Genomic DNA, 20647 nt, shown 5'->3' with positions numbered 1-20647 from the left:
ATGTCCCCACAACCAGGAAGGTCTAACAAATGTAACGGTATATTGCTTTCCAAGAGCTGTCAAAATTAGAAAAAGTTATAGGTGAAAACGTTAAGACAAAAGGCTGTTTTTTTCAACAAAATTTCAAATATTCCAATATTTAACTGTTAGTTTCTATAACGAAACCTTCATGGATTTAGACAAATGACCCCTTTCTGAATTCAGAATTTTGTCTACTTTTCGAAAATGTAAAGCTTTCCAGGATCCATTATTGCTTTCAAACTCATTTCTACCATTAACTGGAAGGAGGTGGAAAGCTCTAAAAATAGCAAAAATAGGCTATGTCCCAGAAAAATGCCAAAACTGAGTGAAAAATTTCGGTTCTCTGACAAAAGTCTGTCATTCCCTGAAAGCTGAGAAAATGGAGATTTCAGCCCCACAAACCCTTTTGTGATAACATTTTCAGGGAAAAACCCAGAGGCTTTCATTTGCAGCCCGTTTTTCCCATTTTTCTGAAAAAAACAAAAAAATCACTATATTTTGGTTAATTTCTGGGACCCCTCCAAGGGAATCCACAAACCCTTGGCGCCTTTAGAATCCCCATGATGTTGGAAGAAAAGGACGCAAATTTGGCGCGGATACCTTATGTGGTCAAAAAGTTACAAGGGCCTAAGCGCGCACTACTCCAAAACGCCAAAAAAAGGCCTAGCACAGGAGGGGAAAAGGCCTAGCAGCGAAGGGGTTAAAACCAAGTAAACCAGCTGAACAAATAATTTAGGAAATTTGTTGAAGTAAGTCGGGTCTGGTGGCTGCGTTTGATATGGTAAGATTGATGTTAAATCCTGTTAGTTTCGGACCCTTGTTATTTTGAACCTCAAAATATCATTCTGTACTGTCCAAATATTTCTCAGACCAGGCAACCAGGAGTCCACACAGACAGCATCCTCAACAGTACTAAATCATTCTTTTACACCCACGGGAAGATGTACGTTGTTACCAGGCGATGTATTACATCGCGGTACTTTACAACGCGTCTTTTACAACGCAAGTTGTGACCATGACTTGCGCTGTAGGGGTGCTGGACTTAGGAATAGTTAAATTTACTATTCCAACACCAGCCTACGTACAGTAGGGAAGGTGTTGGAATAGTAAATCTACTATTCCTTATCCTAGAGCGCCCTCCAGCGCAAGTTGTGGTTACGACTTGCGTTGTAAAAGACGCGTCGTAACTGCACTGCGGGGTAACATCCACGTTGGCACAGTGTGATTCCTTCGCTCTACCAATCACAGTTAGAGGGTCATATTGCTCTGCTCTATGATTACAAGTGTATCTGTGCAGCGCCGTTCACCCCTGAGAAACCTCTTGGCGCTATTAACCCAGCTCAGTGACACTCATTTTAGCGACTTCAGAAGAATGAAAGCCTTTCTGGACCCACTGGGATACGAAGCGGTGATCGAGAGGTCAAACACAGATCCCTGGAGTGAATGCATGGTCCAATGAGCCACCACTGCCATTTAACAGTCACTGCCTCCCATCTGCGAATATGATACATCTATTACAAGTCTGTTTTTTAAACTTGGCTGAAGTGAAGGCACCACGTGTCTGCTTTGCATTCCGGTGCACAACTGAAATCTTGCCTGTAGTAAATTGTCACTAAATAACATCTAGATTCTAGCGCCTGTAGGTAAATCGTCACTAGAAGCACCTGGTGCCTTTGGCGGTGACCTCCCGCTCTGTGAACACAAGCAAACTCCGGCTCTGTCAACAACAGCCTGGGTGATCTGCTGGACTCTGACCTTTCTCTCACCCCACAGATTTCTTTAAAAAAAATATGTTTGTATTGTCCAGAGAGAAAAAAAGAATAAATAGCATACATAGCTGAACTCGAGAATATATAGTAAATATTACACCATCAATTCATTAATTGGTCAGCTGAACAATAAAAAAGGCACCAGAAGATAGCTAAAAGGAAAAGGTTAAGACAACAGCGTAATACACTCTAGATTCCCATCATTCGGCTTGTAATGGGTTCTGACAGGTCTAACAGGATAAACAGCTACAAACAGGATGCAGCATACATCATCACAGTAAATACAAGATTACTTAATCAAGGGAAGACGGGGCTACATTTCCCCTCAAGAGCTGGTTTAAAACAGTTTAAAAAGAGCATATACCAAGGCCCTCAGTCCCATAATGCCTTGAGAAAAATCTGCCCCTTTATCTCCGCCTACTCGTAAGCCACCCCGTCAGTGGTGCCCACATCTTGCTGACCCTACTCTTTGCCCGTTGGTCCTTACACTTATACAAAGATGTTTCTTGCACATAAATACCCAAGAGGCGACTATATCAAGCCTGATAGTTAGGGGGATCTGCATCTTTCCATGCAGTTGCAATCAGCGAGCGGACTACTGCGACTGAAATAAATAGGAAATTCATTTGTGTCGCATCCAGTTCAGCTTGGCTATCATAACCTAATAACATCATAAGAATTCTGATGCATTATACAAGTCTGCCATCCTAATAATCCCAGATTGATCCCAATACCTGCCTATTACGCCATAGAACATATCTGTAAAAAGCGCCGAGCGCCACAGAGGCGTATACCTGCTATATCTCGGGATCTTCAACAATCTACCGACCTTGATCCAGACTTTCCAAGCTGCTTTTAGGCACTAAAAGTAGTTTTTTTTTATAGTAGCTAAGTTCGAGTTGTCGAAGTAGAACCCCAGATGCCTCGCCACCGATAGCCAGATGGTATATGGAAGGGGGATCCATGACAATAGTGCCTGATCGATCTGCTGTGAACAAGATTCCCATCTATTGGCTCAGGGAGGGAGGGCATGCGACCCCTCCATTTAAAGACCCCAGCAGATGGGTCCCTGGGGCCTTCAGGTTCAGGCAGAGGTCACCTCCACTTTACAAATATTATATCATTTGACCCTGATGGATATGGTCCCCTGGGCCCAAAGTGGCTCATTGAGAGAAAGTGGGGGGGAAGAGGAGGTGCCATTGAGGGGGGCCATGCACTTCCTACCCTTTAAAAAGAAAATACCCGAAGGATGGGGTCCCTGCGGACCGACCGCCAACCCTACACCATGCATGCCAAAGGATGGCCGCGGCGTGGGGTTGGCTATCTGCAGGGGTTAGAAGTAGGGCGGACCAGGACCAAAAGCTGTGTGTGATGTGGGGCTGGCTACCACAGGGTGGGTTGACCAGGCCCTGTGGCCAACATTGCTGTGCATGCCCGAAGGTTGGCTGCCTGTGGGGGGGGGGCTTGAACGCACTGGGGTTGTCGTTACGTATGGTAACAAAATATTATTTTTATGTTATAAAACACAAGAAATTCACAGAAAACCAAACGTTAATGTAATGTCAATGTATTGTTACAGTTAGGTTAGAATGTCAGTGACATCGTAACAATTAAACTTACAAAACCACTGAAATTCACTAGTTATAGTTAGCTCAGGTAAAAATAACTTGTGCCCTAAGGTAACTATACCTTGCACCTTTGCCATGCACTGCTAATGACCCCACATATTACATCACTCATGATATCTTCTATGACATCATTGATAAAATCACTGCAACATTTGAATTGAAATTCTTGATGAAAAATCTGTGCTAGCAGGGGCGCAAGTTACAGTTACCTTAGAGCCTGAGTACGAGATGCAAGAGCTAACTATAACGGGTGGATTTCAGTATTTTGGTACAATTAAAATGTTACGTTGTCACTGAAATTCTCACCTAAATATAACGTTACTCTAACCTTCATTTTTTCATTTTTCTTTTCCTTTAAAAAAGAATATAAATTCACATTTTTCTTAATTGGGGGGAAACCTGCCAACCCCTCCACTTTTTTAATTAGGTCTCGCCTGAGCCAGCGCATGCCCTGCTCTGGCAAGACTTTTAGTTAGTGGGCTTCAAAAAGCTCGACCACAGCTTTTAGTGAGGCATAGAGCGTGTGGTTACGCGCACAAGCGCACGCGCCACGCTCCGCCTCCGCCTCTCCGTCTTGCTCGCCTTCAACGTTCCTCCTCCTCCCCCTACCCCACCACAGGTAGGAGCGGATCAGTGTCTTTCTGAGCTTTGTGAGCAACAAGTCACTCCCTGCCTCTCTCCTTCACTCTCCCTGTCTTGTCTCCCCCTCTCTCCCATCTCACAACCTCCTCCTGGCTCATCCACTGACACCCCCTTCCGTTTCTGAGCCCTAACTTACCTGCCTTCTTTCTGCCCTCTCCTGTGTTCTCATCTGTGCTTCATTCCCGCTTCATGCTCTCTACCACCTGTCCCCACCTTAAATCTACTACTACTCTCTCCCAGCATCCCTCCACCGCCTGACTGTTCTCCTTCTGCTACTACTTTCCTCTTCCTAGATATCTCTTGCCTACTTAGTCCATGTTCTCGACTTCGGCGCCTACCTCGGCCTATCGTTGCCTCTTCTTGCACCTACTCTTCCTCTCTCTGCACGGCACCTCCTCTTCCCCTCCCACTTTCTCTCTTCCTTTGATCTTGCTAGGTGTCTATCCTCTTCCCCCTGCCATCTCTGTACTCAGACTGGATGCAGGGAAATGTAAACTGATTCTTCAAGGCGTATTACTGCATATCATTTTGGTCTTTTTTATGAACTATGGTGAATGGTGATATTACGTGATCTTTCTTACTGCGTGTCTGCTGGTGGATTTACAACGGTGATGCGCGCACCATTTCTTTTAAATCATTTTTAATTGCTTAATGTTTGAGTGGCTAATTTTTCATAATTACTTAGCTTCAAAAATACCTAGTTAATAAGCATGTTCTTTTGTCTCTTAGTGGTAGGACAGTAAGCTGAAATTCTTTAGGTCATTTTCGGGTGTGAACTGCACTCCGGGGTGATGGGTATGTTTATTGTCTAGGGTGTGATATTTAGGTCCTGGGCTTTGCTTCTGGTATCTATTTACTGTATTCCTCTTAAAGATGCAAAATGTTATGCGCCCACCCTTTTTTTTGTCTAATCCAGGAAAACCACCCATTAGGTGGTCTATGTGTAAAATGGTCTTTATGAATTACGCATTTGTGTGTAGTGTCTCACTAAGTGCTGGGAGAAAGACTTCTTTGTTGCTGCACTGCTATGGACCCGAAGGTCAAGAGGTTCTCGAACATTTACCTGACCTAAGTGGAAGTGATACAGACAATCTTAATGAGTTTGAGATATGATTGGCTAAATTGGTTTAGGGACTATCTACCAAAAGTGATTATGATCTTGGAGCACTACCATTTCGGTAGACGTATGCAAAGGACACAGGAATCCATTGAGTCTTACGTCACAACCTTGTGTAAGTTGGGTGTTACTTGCAAGTGTGAAGGCTTGTTGGAGGAGAAAATACACGACTAGTTAATGTTGGGTTGCAGCATAGGAAAGATTAACAAGGATTGGCATAGCCAATAGGTCTCGCCTTTGGGACCTTATAAGTGTTTAGCTATGCAACAGTTGATGTTGTTGCACTAAGGATATTGTGCTGCATAACTAAATACTTATAAGGTTCCAAAAGCAAGACCTATTGGCTATGCCAAAGTTTGTTACTCTTACCACCTTATACCCTATCATTTGACAAATTCAAAATGGCATTTGATCAAGTGTTTATGTTTATTAAAACTTTTATAGCGCGCTCAAATACCACGGGGTATCCTGGCGCGGTGAGTGATTGGACAGCAAGAGTGAGGGATCCGGGCCTGAACAAGCTGTTAGAGGGGGGCATTGAACAGATGAGTCTTGAGTTCCTTCTTAAAAACAGTGATGGTCGGCGCAGCTCTAAGGAACAGGGGGAGAGCATTCCAAGCAGAGGCTGCCCTAACTGAAATAGATTGTCCTCCCAACCGAGCATGTTTGAATTTGGGAGTGACCAGTAGGCATTGATTGGCCGATCGAAGGACACGGTTGGGAGTATAAAATGAGAACCGTTTCTGCAGATACGACGGTCCCTGACCATGGACTGCTCTAAATGCCAACACAAGAATTTTAAACAAGATTCGATGCGGTACAGGTAGCCAGTGCAAGCTTCGTAGATGACTCCGCACACTCGACCTCCTAGGGAGAGAGAAGAGCAAGCGTACTGCAGCGTTTTGAATCACCTGTAACCGATGAACCAGATACGCGGGTAGACCACAGAATAAGGCATTAGCATAATCGAGCCGAGATAAAATCAGGGCTCGAAGAACAGCCTCCTTGGCTACCCTGGGCAAAAGAGGGAAGAATTTCCTCAGGGCTCGCAGAGTGCCAAAGCAGGTACCGGTCAGTTTTTTTATGTGATCAGCAAACTTCAAATCTTGACTGAACCAGACCCCCAAGTTCTTAGCTGGGCCTCCCGTCGCACTGGGACAGGGCAGGTCCGGGGGCCAAATCTGATCCTTGAAGTTGTCAGGGAAGGCGCCGAAGAATAAAATCTCGGACTTATCTTCGTTGCACTTAAGTTGAACTTGTGCAAGCCACCTGAATACTTCCGACAGACAATGTTGGACTGCTGATGGGTCAGACGCACCCTTAGGCCAGGTGAATAACAGCTGTGTATCGTCAGCGTAAGCTGTTATCTTGGCTCCCAGCTGTTCCGCCAGATATAGTAGGGGGGTCATATAAACGTTAAACAATAAAGGGCTTAACGTAGAACCCTGCGGAACTCCAGTTGACAGTCTCTTCGGGGCCGAAGAGTAAGGGGGCATCCAGACCTGCTGAGTTCTATCGCTCAAAAACGATGACAGCCAGTCAAGGGCCAGCCCAGAGATGCCAACGGCTCGCAATCTAGCGATAAGTAGGGCATGAGGCACCGTGTCGAAGGCGGCAGAGAGGTCCAATAAAATCAGGACCGCTCTGCCACCCCCGTCCAAGCACTCTCGAACTGCCTCCGAGACCTCAACTAATGCTGTCTCGGTACTGTAGGTCGCTCTGAACCCTGACTGGGCAGGATGTAATGCGTGGGAGGACAGTGCTCAGTGTGAAAATGGCTTTTCTACCAGTCTTTTCTCTGCAAATGTTCTAAAATGACAGCACCTCAAATTCAGTGCCATCTATGCAACCTGGTCAGCCGTAGATATCAATAAAAGTTTTCAAATGGGTAATATGTCTAATCCATAGATGTCAATTCAGAACTGCAACAGAAAATATTTGTGAAAATTGCAATGTGGTAACCCGTAAATGTCAGTGCAAAATTCCAAACTCCAAATGTAACTGCACTATAACGATACAAGTATATAATGCAAGCGTACTTGTAAAAATGTGAACTTCTGTGAAATCGCACCAGTGCAATCTATGTAAATAAATCATACTTGGCGGTGCAAAATTTCAAGAGAGCAAGCTATTCGGTCTGCTATTTAAACGACAGCATACTAAGGAAACTATTGTTAAAACTATAAATGAACAAAAGAAAATTATTCTTGTCCTGCAGGTGGATCCAAGGCAAATTAGGAAGATTAATAGGTCGAAAAGGTAGTAAAGTTGGCCGAGGGCCATGCACTTGACACAACTGACTAGAGGCTTTAGCCTGCTATGAAATCTGCCCAATTCCCTAGCGGTCAGACCACTCGGCGCCTCGGAATAGCACAAAAACATTTCCACCCCATCACTGGAAGACGGCGCGAATTACAGCCAGCGTGTGTCCTAGCAACCCTCACACTGTTATTGTTATTGTTAATTGTCATGTCTGTGCCCCTAGCACTGCAAATGTATCTGGTGCAACTTTTATGCTTCAGACAAATACAGTAGAGGAGAGCGGCATAAACTGCCTTATGAAAGCAAAGCGGAACGGCATATAATACAACTGACTACTGAATGAGTTATTTGGGGCTGCAGTGGGATAGGACAGGATCATGTGACTTGTCGAAGATCACAACGTGCGTTCAGGATGAGCCATAAAGTGGATGCCAGAGCTGCTAATCTCCAATTCAAGATTTCGTCTGCTGGAAGGGTTATCAAATACCTCCCAGAATAAATGCTCCAATCTAAAAAAAATGTAATTTCGTCGTGCTCGAGTTCTCTCAGTGCATCTATAAAGTTAGTGTGCAGATCCTGTAGTGCAGAATTACAGCCACATCAGTGCGATGAGCATCCACTGCTGTCCAAAAAAGGTCTGATACCACTTACAGAGGGATCTTTCATGTGACTCCTGTAGGACGAGTTTACATAAACTGAGTAAGCACTGCATTAATGGCCGTGCCACGGGGTGGGGTGGGTGTCAAAAGTGAGAGTGTGAGACTGGAGAGGGTTGGGGGCTCACGAGTAATAGTGATCTGAGGTCAGGGGGAGAAGGTTCAAGTGTAAAAGGTCATATGAGCGGGAAGGAGGAGGCGTAGCAGTAAGGGGTGCCAGTAGGAATCTGGGGGGGGGGGGGGGCTACTCATGAGCACTAGCTCATTGTAGACACTGAAGGAACTCCCTGTAAGCATTGGATGGGGGTGTTATGAGCAAAGGGTCTCAAAAAGAGACTAGAGGGGGGAGCAGACGTAAGAGATCAAAACATGAGCGGGGAAGAAGAGAGATGATTAGAGAAAAGATGCCAGAGAGTAAAACAGGAGGAGGTTCAGGAGCAAGAGGCCATGGTATCAGCTGGGATGGACACTTGGGAGTGCAAGCTCATGTCATGACATGTCAGAGCATGGAGGTTCTCGCTATTCAAGGTACCGTCATGGGCTGGACCGCTCTGAAAGAGCGAACATCACCTTGCTCCTGGTCCAAGCTCCTTTCTACTCTAACACCCACACCCCTTAAAGTCTCATCCTTTCTTCACTTTTCTTTAGTCCTGTCCTGGCACACATTACATTAGTTCATGTCACCTGGATTAGCCATGGTGTTGATACTCAGATCATCCTCAAGCTCCAAAGCCCAGCAGACCTTGGCCCCTCTGGTCTAAAATAGTGCCTCAAAGCAGTGGAGTCATGGGGGCGAGTTAACCTCCTCAAACTCAACTCCAAAAAAGCAGAGATTCTCACATTTGGAAGCTGGGCAATGCATCAGCCGATCACCATCCGGCAGGGAGGGCCATCAACAATCATCTTCACAAGAGTGTTTAAATCTTTTTAATAACACTTTTCATATTTTGAGCATACGACCAGAATAATGTATATATGCCATGGATAGTTACTTGCAAATTTTACATTATCCAGAACCAGTCCGTAAGAGAAAAGAGACAAATGAGTTGTTCAACTGAGACTAAGAGGAGCCTCAGGACAGCGCCTGTAGAGATGGCATACCGGTGTTAAAAAAATCTGACCACGGGATATCTTGTAAACGTTTCATACATGGCGCATCTTAAACCAAACTGTGGACATAGGGTACAACAAAATGAGGACAACTGAAACAATCATCTTCACAATCATCTTCACAAGAGTAAGGAGGGAGTAATCCCGGAATCCATTCTCAAATAAATTAATTAATCAAAAGCTACTTCTGCATTATGCAATCGCTACGCTGCACATTCCCTTGTCTAGACTTCTCTTGCAGGGTCCAGGCCACCATCACCTCAATCCTTTCATGTCTACACCACACCGACAATCTATAACATGGAGAATTGCTCTATTAACTCCAAAGACATATTTTGCTGCCAAATGGCTGCAGCCTCTATGCCTTAAGGATCATCCACTGGTTACCTGTGCTCTTTCAGGCACTCTTCATCACCCACAGGCCATCCACGGCACTGATCCCACCTTTCTCCACCCAAACAAATATACTCTGTTCCAGACTGGTCTCCCTTCGGGCTACTCTGCCTTCCGAGAAGTTGCACATTGGTCGTTCTTCCTTCTCTATGCTAAGCTCTGGAACTCGCTAACTTCAAGTATCAGAACCATCCATGATGTCCCCGATATTTGAAAAGGCTATAAAGAATGGCTGGTTCCAAATGGCCCACCCTATGCCGTACTGCATTAGTGGCATAGAGTCAGCTACAACATCACATGACGACTGGAGTCCTTTGTACAGCATGCAAGATTTATAACTCTTCCCACCTCTTCCAGACTTCAGATCCTCATTCCACCAAACAAATACCTGCTTGGAGCTACCAACTCGCCCATCCATTGGAATTTAGAAGTGTACGCAAAACACTGCCCACCTCTTTTCCATCTCTCCTTAACACACCATGCTCTAGCGCAGAAACAGTAGCAGCATATTTGAAGTTCCCCACCAGAAATTCGTCCAACAAAGGAAACTCTCTAAACCACACCCTAGCATTCCAACCACAAACACTGAAGAGATTAGCAGATGTTAAGTGTCTCGTCCTCTCTCTCTGACCTCTTTGTTCTTTGTTGACCTCTTTTTGGTAAGTGAAGCAACAAGTTTACTGCACACAATGGAGCACTCCACCGACCTCACCCACAGCAAATTCTTCCCTCGTAGACAACTCTATAAACCCACACTCCACCAACCACTCATCCCTGAAGCATTCCAGAGCTTTGTCAGGCTATGACCCACTATACAAATGTTACGATGCATAACAATATATGGACACCCAACCTCAACAGCATGTGACTGGTGCTGAAAAGTACGAGCTCATTATATGCGAAAATAAGGACTCTCAGAAGTAAGAATCTCCCCGTAAGAGAGAGTGGGGATCTATGAAGCAAGAGGTCACAACCTCATACTAAAAGGAGACTGATTGGTGCTCGTGAGTAAGAGACTAGAGGGGACTCAGGAGTAAGCAACCATACACTGAAACTCAGTAGCGGCTACAGCCGAACGGGCCGGGGGGGGGCGGGGAGGGAGTCAGGGAGTGGATTGGGGGGGAGGGAAAGAATAATAAACAAAGAAAAGAAAACTTACCTGGAAGTCGCGGTTGCCGTCGCAGTTGCCGCGTCTTCTTAAATAGGAAGCACCCAGCCTCCCAGAATCCCTTAACCAATCACAATGCTGCCTTAAGCAGCATTGTGATTGGTCTGAGCACCGTAGTTCTGCGCTCAGACAGAGGCTTGGAGGCTGGGCATGTTCTCCACTAAAGCTGTATAATACAGCCTGTGAAGAACATGCACAGTGCGCATGATGGTTTGGCTGGCCGAGACGGGCAACCAAACCTTCATGCGCACTTTAGTTGCAGCCACCACTCCTCCTCCCGCCTCCCCCCACCCCGCCCTATCAGCGTGGATGCACTGAGATGCAACTAAAATAGTAAAAAATAACATGATAATAATGGATGGCTGTTATTATCAATTTATTTTTACTTTTCACTGCTTTGAAGCAGTGGGGAGACGCTCCTCCGCCTTAACGGAGGAGCTGCCCTTGCTGACACTGCAGAGAAGGATCGTTTGTAGTAAGTTGCAATATACAATATAAGACTAAAGTATGCCCCACAAGAGAGGGGTAGTTTGGAGTAAATTTGGAGTTTGGAGTAAATTGTAATTTACAATTAGGGTTTCCGGTCTTCATTAAAACTGATTTTACCTGATAAAACACCACCAAATGGAATATTTGTTTTTCACTTAAAACTGAGACTCATTGGATTTTGCTGAATTTTACTGCTCCGGTGCCCTCTAGTATCAAAGCAGTAAAAGTGCAATCTCTACCCCTAACGCTTTTCTGTGACTGATGCTCCCACTATGACCCTTTTTGGGCCATGGTAAAGCAATCAATAGGCTCATTTGCAAAGTCTCAGGTCGTCCTGGACCTTCTTCCGCCCTCACTTTGGGCACATGGCTCGCCCTATATGGATTCAGCTCCCTATTCACTGCATATTGCTATATGGTAACCAGCAGAATGACAGCTGAACTATGAGCAGGGTCTCAGTCCAGGAGAAGAGACATGCTCCTTCACGTAGAGCGGAACAGAGCTTTGTAGCAATAAAGATCACTGAACACATTGCCTCTAGAATGAACGTCCTCATCTGGAGTACTGTACCGCACTGTACCCAACACTGATGTTCAGAGATTTATATGGCAGTGGTCTGAAAAACTTCCAATAGAAGCGTCACCCACTCATACAGCAGGACAAGTATAATTTCATGAACATCTTCAGCAAAAAAACAGGCTCAGAAAAGTTCCATGCGCCAGTTTTTGCTGAAACTGAGCTGCCTATGGTACAATCTATGGTACAGTCTGCAATCAATACACTAACTCAGAAAATCTATGAGTTAGTGTATTGATTGCAGACATTGCAGCTTAAAAACATGAAGAGCCAGCCATTGCTCTGTCTCCAAGTTTGTACTGTAGCCAGCACAATTTGAGCAAAAATAGGTGCATGGACCCCTTCTGAGCCTGCATACTGCATTAGAACACGTTCATGAAACAGACCCCGAATCATCAAGTTCAATTTTCATTCCGATTGCCACTGTGTCAAAATGAAGCTTAGAACCTATACTGAAAGTACACCTAGTGCTTAACAATATAACCAGTACAAACTACAGTGACCTGTTTAATGGAATCATTTTGAGCCGTGCTCATTCTTTTCCCCAAGACAGATAATAACTAGTAAAATGATTGCTGCATAGAACAATAATGTAAAGAGCCTTGGGCAACTCTCGCACAGTCCCCATACTGCTCTGAAATAAACAAAGGCCAACAAGATTGGTCAAAATCAGTTCTCAGCTCACCTTGTGGTGGCTTTCAAATAAACACAAAATACCATAGGCATGATTATGCCGAGCAGAAATATGCCTGGATCAGGCAGTACAGCCACATTTATCAACTATCAAGGAGACAAAAAACAGGACAGTGTTACACTGGTTAGTGATGACAAGGCACCAATTATATATATATATATATATATATATATATATATATATATATATATATATATATATATATATATATATATATATATATTCCATCAAAAATGCTGGAATAGATGTCCAGCTTGCAGAGGGGGGAGTGCTGTGCGGGTTCAGGCACCTGCTTGTAATACTTCCTCCGGCAAGGAAAACGCCAAAAATATCCCAACAAAAGGAATGATACTCACTTACAAAGACATGTAATTCATTTTTTCAATATGAAACACAAAAGAACATATATGGCACATTAAGAAACTCCTGCTGTATATCTACAATGGGCCATTCATTTAAATTTCAGTTCAAGTTTAAAACAATGCAACTTTCTAAATATTTAGATTATGAACAATGGTCAGCCCCATAAAAAATTATTTCATTAGGAATTGTACATATAAAAAGCAGGTAAAAACATGAAAACAATTGCAGGAGTGTAATACCCATTATCATCACATCATCACATCATGTTTGAAAAGAGCAATCAATTTTCTAGGCAAGTGCCTGATGTCTATCTACACATTTCCCCCCTCTAATCACTTCAATAAAGTGCAAAGTGCCATAAAAAATTCTCCATCAAACGGAGGATAGGAAGCTCTTCATTAGCCAAATTAATAGTAATACAGATAAAGTGTTCAATATTTCATGAAGTAAGAATACTTGAATTCAAAGTAATAGGCTACTGCACACGGCCAACCACAAAAATGATTTGTTTGTTTTCTAAAATCTAAAGATTATATGTATTGTTTTCTCATAGGCCCATGAGACAAAACATCTATAAAAACACACATCCATAAGGTTTTTAAGACAGGAGATACATATGAAACACAAGTCTATTACAGTTCAAGAATATCTTAATGAGAGTGGATAGACACAGAAATAAATGCTAGTTATATCAGCATTGATGGAAATAATTAGAGAGGACAGGTATACAGTTCTTCATCCATACTGAGAGCCATGGGTTCCAAAATAACGAATTCTAGGATATACCAAGTTTCTAGTTTGTGCCGTTCTTTCTCTCTGTCGCCCCCTCTTTTTCTTTTTGCAACTTGTGCCACACAGCTGTATTTCAAAACTGAGGGATCACCTTGATGTTGTTTTTCAAAGTGACGGATAACAGGGTAACTTACGGTCCCTGTGAATGATGGCATGTATATGTTGTAATATCCTCTGATGAACCGGCAATGTGGTGCTCCCCACATATGTTCTTCTGCAGGGACATGTGAGGATATATACTACAAATTTAGATTTGCATGTAAGGTTACCCCGTATCTTTAATTTTTTTTTAAAGGGCGTCTCAATGAACGTATGATTCTCTCCATTTTTACATACTTTGCACTTAAAGCACTTTCTGAAGCCATCATATTGGGTTAGCCAGGTTTGAGGTCTCGTACTAGTGTCAAAATCACTCTTAACCAAATGATCTCTCATCGACTTATATTTCCTATAGCTTATCATTGGACGCTTAGGAACCAATGAGTCAATAATAGGATCCTCCCTCAAAAGATGCCAGTGTTTAGATATGGCTTGTTGCACTTTCCGATATTCCTGGTTGTATCTAGTTACAAACCTATGTGTCTGAATGGTTTCTCTTTTCTTTACACTAGTTCTAGAGGGATTGAAATCGACTTTTCTCTATCCACTTCTCTGGCTCTCTTGCAAGCAGCATTTAAGATACGATTGGAGTACCCTCTTTGTTTGAATCGCTCAAGAATTTCTTTTTCAGTTTTGGCAAAGGACTCTAGGCTACTGCATGTTCTTTTAGCTCTATACAGTTTCCCAAAGGGGATGCTTCTAATAAGGGTTGCTGGATGAAAGCTTTTCGCATGGAGGATAGTATTTCCTGCAATAGGTTTTTTGATTATCGTAATTTCCAAACCATTTTTGCCAATTAAAATATTGACATTCAGGCAATCTACAGATGTGGGACTGATTGTAGCAGTGAATTTGAGGTTATTTTCATTTAACTCCCTCACAAACTGTTTCACCTACCCCTCTGTGCCCTGCCGCAACACAAAGAGGTCATCTATAGACCTCGGCCACAAGGTGGTATGCTGCATCCAATGTTCCATGTCCTTTCCAGCGAGCACCTGCTCCACACACCAGCCCATGTGAAGATTTGCATAGCTGGGGGCGAAGCAGATGCCCATGGCAGCCCCTCTATGTTGTTGGTACAATTGTTTACCAAAAATAAAGATGTTATTAGTAAGGCACCATTCAATCATTTCTAGAAGCATATTCTTGTGCATGGCAATTGCTAAAGGTCTCATACTTAAGAAATGTTGTACTGCACTTAATCCATCTTTGTAGTGTATACTTGTGTATAGGGACGAGACATCAAGGGTTATCACTCTGCCACTAAACATCATAGATTCGCTTTAAAAAGTCAGCGGTGTCCCTAATATAAGACGGTAATGAGCTGACTATAGAATTTTAAAAAATAATTCCAGCTGCTGATTGTGCTTTGGTTAATTTGAGTTTTCTTGTAAATTTATACACATTGATTCTGGTACTTGAGTAATGAAAACGATTTTTGCAGCAGTAAGAGAGTCCCAACTCCAATGTTGTTACGTCTTTGTTGGTCAAAGCGACAGAGACTATATCTATGACCGTAGCATTGTCATTATTTATTTGATCTTCTTCTTTTCATTGCGCGTACTCCTCTCTGCAGAGTCTTCTCGTGTTCCTTCTTCACCCTTAGACACCCCTCCTTTGTTTCCGCCTCCTCTGGGTCTTCCTCGCCCTCTTCCCGTATTGAATTCCTTGAGTTGATCTTCCTGTAAAAAGCGTAGCCCATCCGATGTGGAGAATTCAACCATTCCACCTTCTTTTCTTGTTGGGTCATCCACTTCAACTTTGGATCCCGTGTCAGAGCGGATTTAACTCCCAGAATGTTCTTGGCACAATTTATTAGTGTATTGTATCCTTGACGTCACAAATTATCAAAGTGTTTGGCAAATGTGTGTATTTGCCCTCTCTGGTAGTCGAAGCGATCGCGTAAAAACATGGTGGCTTTTCTTTCCTTAATTCTCAATTCATACTTATACGATCGTTCTTCAAGTTCTCCTTGGAATTTTTTTATTCTTTCTTGACCGCTATCTTGGTCTAGTTTAACATTGAGCTCTTTGATTTTCTCAACAACCTCAGCTCGTTCTATTTCAGCATATTTTATCAGCATGTGGGACATTCCCATAGAACTTTGTGCATTTTGTTCTGCCCATTCTTTAAGGAGATCTGGGTGAGGCTTCTCATATGTTGGTGTTATCATGATGCACGAGCCTCTCGGGACACGTCCCACCTGGACATATTGTTTGAGAGATGCACTCTCCCACTAGGGCAATATTTCCCTCTTTTTTAATTTCTCCAAAAGGTTCAGATTTCTCCCCAAATCATTTGTGATTGGAATACTAGTAATTCCTTCGTAATACAGTCAGGATTACTTTCATTAAATAGTTGCAGAGCGTCCTGCTCTCTGGCAGCACATTCTTCTTCACTCATCTCTGTGCTGTATTAGAACAGCACCTACAAAGAACAAGACGGGCACTCAAGAGGCCAATGCCGAGATGATTTATTCCTGCAAGTGAAAGCGTTTTGGCAAATCTGATTAGCACAGCAGGGAGGTGTATTAAACTTCCACATAAACTTTTATCTAGAATCAAATCTTAATAGGTGCAAAGATATCCCCATACATGTGCATCCTGTATATAGTGCAGAACTGGACTGCTGCAAAGAGGTGTTCAAGCTCTGGAAAATGAGACAGGCAGGAAAGTGTGGGAAATAATGAGAAGTTGCTTGGGAGAGCAAATGTAACGGAAAATATAAAGAAGAAGAATAGGAGCAGGAAAGAAGAAAGGAAGAATTAATCATGAAAATAAACACCAGAAGAAAGGAAACAAAAAGACAGTTCTTCCTATGCACCGGAACACAACACCAGGTTTTTTTACGTGGTGAAAAAGAGCTAACACTGATGACTAATTTTTAAAATTTTGGGAAATATTGGAAAACGCTGATAAAAACCATTCGGATTCACAACAACTAGAGGCTGAACACAGGAAAAACAATCTACAATGTAAGGCTGGAGTAGGCATCTCAAGAGTAAGGCGCCCTAACCTGACACAAGAGGGTTGGTTTGGAATAAATTGTAAATACACAGTGAGATATTAGAAGGGTTAAGAAGTAAGAAGTCATACGATGAAACTGAAGGGAGAGGGGTGTATTATACCGTGTAAGAATAGAGTGTGTGGCTTAGGGGTGAGAGGTCACGGTGTGAGACAGGAGGGAGAGGGCCTCTTAAGTATTAAAGAGGGTGATATCAGACAAGTGAAGGGTGCCACAGGAAGAGATCACAGTAAGAGGCAGAGCAGTAAGGGCCTCTAAGGAGAGGTAGAGAGGCCACGCTGAGGAGGCAGATATCATAATATCACATTGAAAGGGAGGCTGGGGGTTCTGTAGCATTCAATTCTCCACAGGAGGTTCTCGCCGGATGATGGTCAATTCAGCGTTTCTATGACACACACATTCCACATACAATCTCGCTATGAAACGAGGGGCGTACCCCATTATTGCTTTCTACACCCTTCGAACCTGCAAGGGGCGCAAAGGGGCCCGGGCTGAGGCCAGCTAGAAATGACGTCTATAAACTGAAATTTCTGCAGGAACTAAAGAGGGAGACAGGCCTCCCTCCCTCCGGCGCGGAGTCACACGGCGAGGTCACCTTCCTAATATAGAAGTATCATGCCATGCTGCCGGCGGGTCCTGTGACCGAGGGAAGGGCGGGGGGGCACCAGGGGGAGGCCGCCCCGCACACCCTCAGCGGCATTTCTATGCATCCACCTAGAGGTCCGTTTATTCATTCATCTCTTTGTGCGTTTTAGCCTGAGGTTTGTATATAGCGCCAACACGCCCCTTTTTCCGATTCAGACGCTTCGTAACCCTGGGAGGGGGGGTGGGGCAGAAATGCCTCACCGCAGAAATAGCAACTGCACAACTCAGTATAGGAATGCAGAGCGGGTCGACACCTACCGTATAACCTTTATTAATCTCCCTTCTGCGGTGGCACACCCTGATCAAGCTCCCTAATAGTCAATTATTCTAATTAGTTGAAGTGATTTATAGCGGCCACATAAAAATCATCTTGTCTGTACCTATATTTGCTGTCGAGAAAGTTTTTCGCTGAAACACAAGGATACCTGTCTGATTACATAACAATTGTTATTCCAAAATAAATAATAGGAAAGCGCCCCGTGTCTTTGCCGGATTCCTGGGCCACGTGTGTGGTGAGCGGGGACAGGCATCGGCGGGTGTCTGTTTCAGTCTATTACAGCAGTGGTGTTATACCTTCGAAGTATCTGTCATTTTTACTCAAATCAATAGTATTCCGTGTACAGACTTCACGTAAAATGAAAGGCAGAACCAGTCCTGTCCATGTGATCCTATATCTGCATACACCTCGCTTCATCAAGAGCGCTCAACCCGCCGAGCTATCTCACCGACATATCACGACCCGGTGCTCACCTCCCGTGGGGTCTGCTGGCCTCGTTCCCTGGTGGCCCGGCGCCGGCTCCGGTCCTGCTACCTCCTGGGGGGCTCCCCCACCTCGGGGTGGCGCGGCTCGGCTGTCCGGTGGCGCCTTCCCTGGCTCGGCTGGCGGCGCTGGCTCTGCCCGGCTGCAGGAGACGCTCTGCGCCGCTCCACTGGCGGAAATGGACCGGTGTCAACAGCCGTGGAGGAGGCTGTGCTGCAGTGACAGCTGCTGCCTTCAACTTTGCAGGCCAAATAACTCAAGCGCCGACAGCTGAGAGCCGGAGACACACAGAACACGCTTCGTTCCCGTCATCGCATGTGCGCAAAACCGAGCCCAACTTGGAGACACCCAGCCCGCGCGAGCGCCGAGCTGGAATGCAGCATCGAGGGGCTATTCACGGGCTCCAGTGCGGGCGCTGAAGGGCGTTTCAGCACAGATACGGCAGAGCCGTGTCACGCAGGAACCTGTCTGCAGAAATAAAACACAACGGGCATCTGTGGGTCAAATGCACTTCCCCTGTATTGATGAAGGGCATGCGGTCCTTGGCTACGTCATTGAAACCAAAAGCTATGGGCACGCACTCCTGCTTACCAGAAGTGAAAAACATAACCGATGCTCTGGTTGGGAACCTGCTTCCTGCAGTCCAGAGAGAATCAGTGAAGTGACCAATGCACACCCTGAAAAGCTTCTCCGCCAAGTCAAAGTAGGTTTCAGACCTGGTGGTGGCTCCTCGAGGCGCAGGATAGCCACATTCACCAAGGTCAAAACCTTGTAAGAAAAACAAACCGTGGGATCAGGGCTCAAAAAAAGAAGTGGGGGACTCAGCAAGTTAGGCAGAATGCGTGTGACATCACCGTGGCTGACATCACAAGAAGTGCCTTCACTGCGTATGACATCACTTGTGGCATCACAGGAAGTGGCATCACGACCCATGACCTTACAGAAAGTGACATCAGATCATAAAACCTTGCATATGTTTAGCAGGTCTAGCATGAGTACAGTTAAGTGCATTACAAAAATAAACAAATTCGATTTTGTATTGGGGGTTGTGCCAAAATATTGACACAACTCAGGCGCACAATCTGGGTCTCAACGTATACATTTATTTTGTTTTAACCCTGCCATAAAGAAATTGACAAAAAGGTGAAATGCAGCAGTACATTTATTCTACTTAAATGGTTGTTTTATCTGTAGTTTAAAATATCTTATAGGGATAAGACACCTGCTGCAGAGATCTTTGTGTGCCAGATAAATCTCAGGGAATAATGATAGTGGTAAAATAACTTTGGAGAAGAATGTATTTAATGAAGAGATCTATGTTTTGCCCAGTCCTAGTTTTGAATCAAAGTAGAATTGAGGGTTAATATGTCTTTTGAAAAGTACATTATGTAACACGCAGATGACAGATTTTTATTATATGTAAATGGGTAAGTGGGTTACTGCTTTTAAGACTGATGTCCTTTTGTAACTTGCAGTTCATAAATTGTAATCCTTCTGATATAGCACAGTGAGGTAGGAAGGACATGTTGCACTCACCCCTTGTAACCCTCACTGTCTTATGTATCACACCCTTTATATTGATGTACACACATATGATTTATTGTTAATGTATAATCTGTACGTGTGATGTAAAACGCTAGTTTGTTTTATTTCTTTTACAGCGCTTTAGCACTAATGTAGTCGTTAAGCTCTATGAAAGAAAGAAAAGAAAACAGTGGCATTTAAATTGTTATCTGAATAAATACAGGGGCGACCAACACATCTGACATTCTTACAGTGCATGCATATATATCTCTTACATACAGGGACTGAACAAAGTCAAAAGCATTTCTCTCTTAAGTACCTGTGAAGTGATAAGATGTGAGCCTTTGTTTCCCCTCCATTGTATCTAGGCGTGAGGCTCAGAACAGCTACTGGCCAGGGCACTACAGCAAACACAGCCCTATTAGGCCCTGAACTTCAGGCTTTGTTATGGGCCCAGTTTGCATTTTATAACCCCCCTCCCCTCCTGCACTTGTTGCTCAGAACAACTGCAAGCGCAACTGAAAGTGTACCGGTGTCAGAAAATAGTGGTGTGGCTCACTGGTTAGAGGCGGCAGACCCGGAAGCAGAGGACGGCCCGGGACCAGGGTTCTATTCCCGACGCGGCAGGGTCGAGGATCAGGGTCAGCGGACTCGATAATTCTCGCCTCGGTGCCTACTCTAACCAGGGATCACACTTGGCAACTCTGGGCATTAGCTTGCCTCATCTCCACAACGGCCCCCCACATACGCCGGGGATGCCTGGTTTCACCTTGGAGATACCCAGTAGGGACCATCTCATAGGGAAAGCCAGGACGGGTTCCCCAGCGGTCTACAGTGCAGAGATACTCCTTCGGGAGTTGATTCTAGCGCTTTAGAAACCCACAATTAATTAATTAATTAACAGGGCGAGTTCAG

The 20647-nt window shown here is 44.3% G+C and overlaps 1 protein-coding gene across 2 annotated transcripts in view; it reads right to left on the bottom strand.

The window, feature by feature from the left end:
- CORO6 (coronin 6) overlaps nucleotides 1-18597 on the bottom strand; it is a 427480-nt gene extending 408883 nt beyond the window's left edge. The window contains exon 1 of one of the 2 annotated variants that reach the window (XM_078680034.1): nucleotides 18199-18597. The gene's annotated coding sequence lies outside the window, so the exon portion shown is untranslated. The remainder of the gene's footprint in view (nucleotides 1-18198) is intronic. The other variant, XM_078680035.1, reaches the window with a different exon arrangement.
- Nucleotides 18598-20647: the final 2050 nt, after the last annotated feature.

This window comes from Lissotriton helveticus, chromosome 3_1 (genome assembly GCF_964261635.1).
Source record: "Lissotriton helveticus chromosome 3_1, aLisHel1.1, whole genome shotgun sequence".
Taxonomy (NCBI): Eukaryota; Metazoa; Chordata; class Amphibia; order Caudata; family Salamandridae; genus Lissotriton; species Lissotriton helveticus.
This window is presented reverse-complemented; position numbering and strand designations above follow the sequence as displayed.